Genomic DNA, 3,207 nt, shown 5'->3' with positions numbered 1-3,207 from the left:
TCATACATCGGGATTTGGTTATACCCCGAGTAGGCGTCCATGAACGACAAGTATTGATACCCCGAGCTGGAGTCTACTAGGGTGTCAATACTTGGCAGTGGATAAGGGTCCTTGGGACAAGCCTTATTTAAGTCGGTATAGTCGACACACATTCTCCATTTGCCATTTTGTTTTTTGACTAGCACTACATTGGCTAGCCATGTTGGATACTTGACTTCTCTGATGAAACCGGCTTCCAGGAGCGCCTGTACTTGCTCTTCTACTATCAGGGCTCGTTCTGGGCCGAGCTTGCGTCTTCTTTGTTGTACAGGTCGGGACCCCGGGTAGACCGAAAGCTTGTGGGACATGAGCTCGGGATCTATCCCAGGCATGTCGGATGCCTTCCAAGCGAAGAGATCAGAGTTATCTCTTAAGAGCTTAGTCAACCCTTGTTTTAGGGTTTCCCCTAGGTTGGCTCCTATGTGAGTATTTTTCCTTTCCTCTTCGCCTACCTGTATCTCCTCGATTTTTCCTCCCGGCTGTGATCGCAGCTCTTCTCTGGCCCTTGCGCCTCCGAGCTCTATTGTGTGGACTTCTCGGCCCTTTCTTCTCAGGTTTAGGCTTTCATTGTAGCATTTTCTTGCCAATTTCTGGTCTCCCCTTACCGTTGCTATCCCCGCTGAGGTCGGGAATTTCATACAAAGGTGGGGAGTGGATACCACCGCTCCGAGTCGATTAAGGGTAGCTCTGCCGATTAAAGCATTATATGCTGACCCTACATCGATGACTATGAAGTCTATACTCAGAGTTTTTGATTTTTCCCCTTTTCCAAAAGTGGTGTGGAGGGGCAAAAATCCCAGTGGCTTTATTGGCGTGTCACCTAATCCGTACAAGGTGTCGGGGTAGGCTCTTAACTCTTTTTCATCCAACCCTAGTTTGTCAAAAGCGGGTTTGAAAAGAATGTCCGCTGAGCTTCCTTGGTCTACTAGGGTTCTATGGAGATGAGCATTTGCTAGGATCATAGTTATTACCACTGGATCGTCGTGTCCAGGGATTATTCCTTGCCCATCTTCTTTTGTGAATGAGATGGTAGGGAGGTCGGATGACTCTCCTCCGACCTGGTAGACTCTCTTGAGATGCCTTTTGCGAGAGGATTTGGTGAGTCCCCCTCCCGCGAACCCCCTGCGATCATATGGATATGTCTCTCCGGAGTCTGTGGTGGTGGGTCTCTTCTATCCATATCATCTCGCTTTCTCTTCCCATGACTGTCCGACCTTTCTATGAGATATCTGTCAAGCCGACCTTCTCTAGCCAGCTTTTCTATCACATTTTTAAGGTCGTAGCAGTCGTTTGTGGAGTGACCATATATTTTATGATACTCACAGTAGTCGCTGCGGCTCCCCCCTTTTTCATTTTTAATGGGTCTGGGGAGTGGTAGCCTTTCAGTATTACAAATTTCTCTGTATACATCCACTATAGAGACTTTTAGAGGAGTATAAGAGTGATATTTCCTTGGTCTATCGAGACCGAGTTCTTCCTTCTTCTTGGTTTCTCTCTCCCTCTCTTTTGTTGAGGGAGGGTGCCCAGGTCGCCAACTTAGGTCTCTCAGCTTAGCATTTTCCTCCATGTTGATGTACTTTTCGGCTCTTTCCTGTACATCACTTAGGGAGGTGGGGTGTCTTTTAGATATGGACTGTGAAAAGGGACCTTCTCTAAGCCCATTGACTAACCCCATTATGACTGCCTCAGTGGGCAGGTCTTGGATTTCTAGACATGCTTTATTAAACCTTTCTATGTAGGTTCGTAAGGATTCTCCGACCTCCTGCTTTATTCCCAGGAGGCTTGGCGCATGTTTTACTTTGTCGTTTTGGATGGAGAACCTCATCAGAAATTTCCTTGAGAGGTCCTCAAAACTGGTTACTGACCTCGGAGGGAGGCTGTCGAACCACTTCATCCTGCTTTCGACAAGGTTGTCGGAAAAGCTTTGCATCGCGTAGCATCAGAAGCATTAGCCAGATACATCCGACTTTTAAAGTTGCTTAGGTGATGCTTTGGATCTGTGATTCCATCGTAGAGGTCCATATCGGGGCTTTTAAAGTTTTTTGGAACCTTTGCCCTCATTATGTCCTCACTAAAAGGATCTTCCCCTCCTAGGGGCGATTCTTCTCTGTCGTCACGGGAGTTCCGACCTTTGAGGGAGGATTCTAACTTTAAGAGTTTTTCTCTAACTCTTTTCGTCGATCCATCTCCTCTCTTAGGTGCTTTTCTATCTCCCTTTGTCGCTCCCGTTTCTGTTCTAGTTGTTCCAAGCGACTTTGGTGGACATGGACTAATCCCATAAGTTCAATTGCGTGGGACTGTCCGTCCTTCTCCGATTCGCGGCCTTCAGAGGAATTCACCTTCGGGGTTTTGACTCCGGAGGTACCCTCTCTGTGTTGATCGTTGGTTTCCTGACGGAGGGTTAAGTCCGCGTCGTTATTTCCGGTATCCAGATTCTCTTGTTCGGAATCTGTTTCTACATGACCCTCCTCAGGGGATCTGTCCGCCATCACTGGTTGATCTCTCGGGTCCCCGGCAACGGCGCCAATGTTACGATGGGTAACCGGAGATTAATGGGCTGGACGGTATAGGTTGGCCCAAACGTATGAGAGAGGAGGCCTGTAGGTGGATTGACGATCCACGGGCTCCGTCCGACCTGTTCGTGAGAGGTGAGGGGGGTGGTACCTGCAAAGACACTCCGATGCCTAAGTCAGCAAGAGTGTGAGCAGGTCTAGAGAGTATTGGGACTTAGAGATACCTGAGAAGTGTCAGTGTATTTATAGTGGTGAACCAATAACCACCGTTGGAGTAGTGCCGCTTTTTAGGGTGTTAACCGTCCCTTTATCTTAGGGAAGTTAAGATATGGCTCGTGGAAGTGGTTAGAGAAATTCTAGGGGCAGTTACTCATGTAAATGAGTGCTTATCTGCCAGCTGACCCTACTTCCCGACTTCTTTAGAGCAAGTCGTGGTAGGAACTGACTTTCTGGGAGGAAGGTGGGTGAAATGCGGGGCTCATCCTTTAAGATTGTGCCTTTTATTTAGACATGGGCCTTATCATATTAAATGTTATTTTTAATTACAATCTATAAAATACCAAATAATTAAAATTTATTTTATTACTTTACAAATTATTAAATTGTTTCTTTAAGAACTTTTTAAAATGGTTTTAGTTTTAATTTGAAAGAATAT

This window comes from Arachis ipaensis, chromosome B03 (genome assembly GCF_000816755.2).
Source record: "Arachis ipaensis cultivar K30076 chromosome B03, Araip1.1, whole genome shotgun sequence".
In the NCBI taxonomy this organism is placed as follows: domain Eukaryota; kingdom Viridiplantae; phylum Streptophyta; class Magnoliopsida; order Fabales; family Fabaceae; genus Arachis; species Arachis ipaensis.
The sequence above is the reverse complement of the archived record's forward strand: the minus strand, read 5'-3'. Positions refer to the sequence as shown.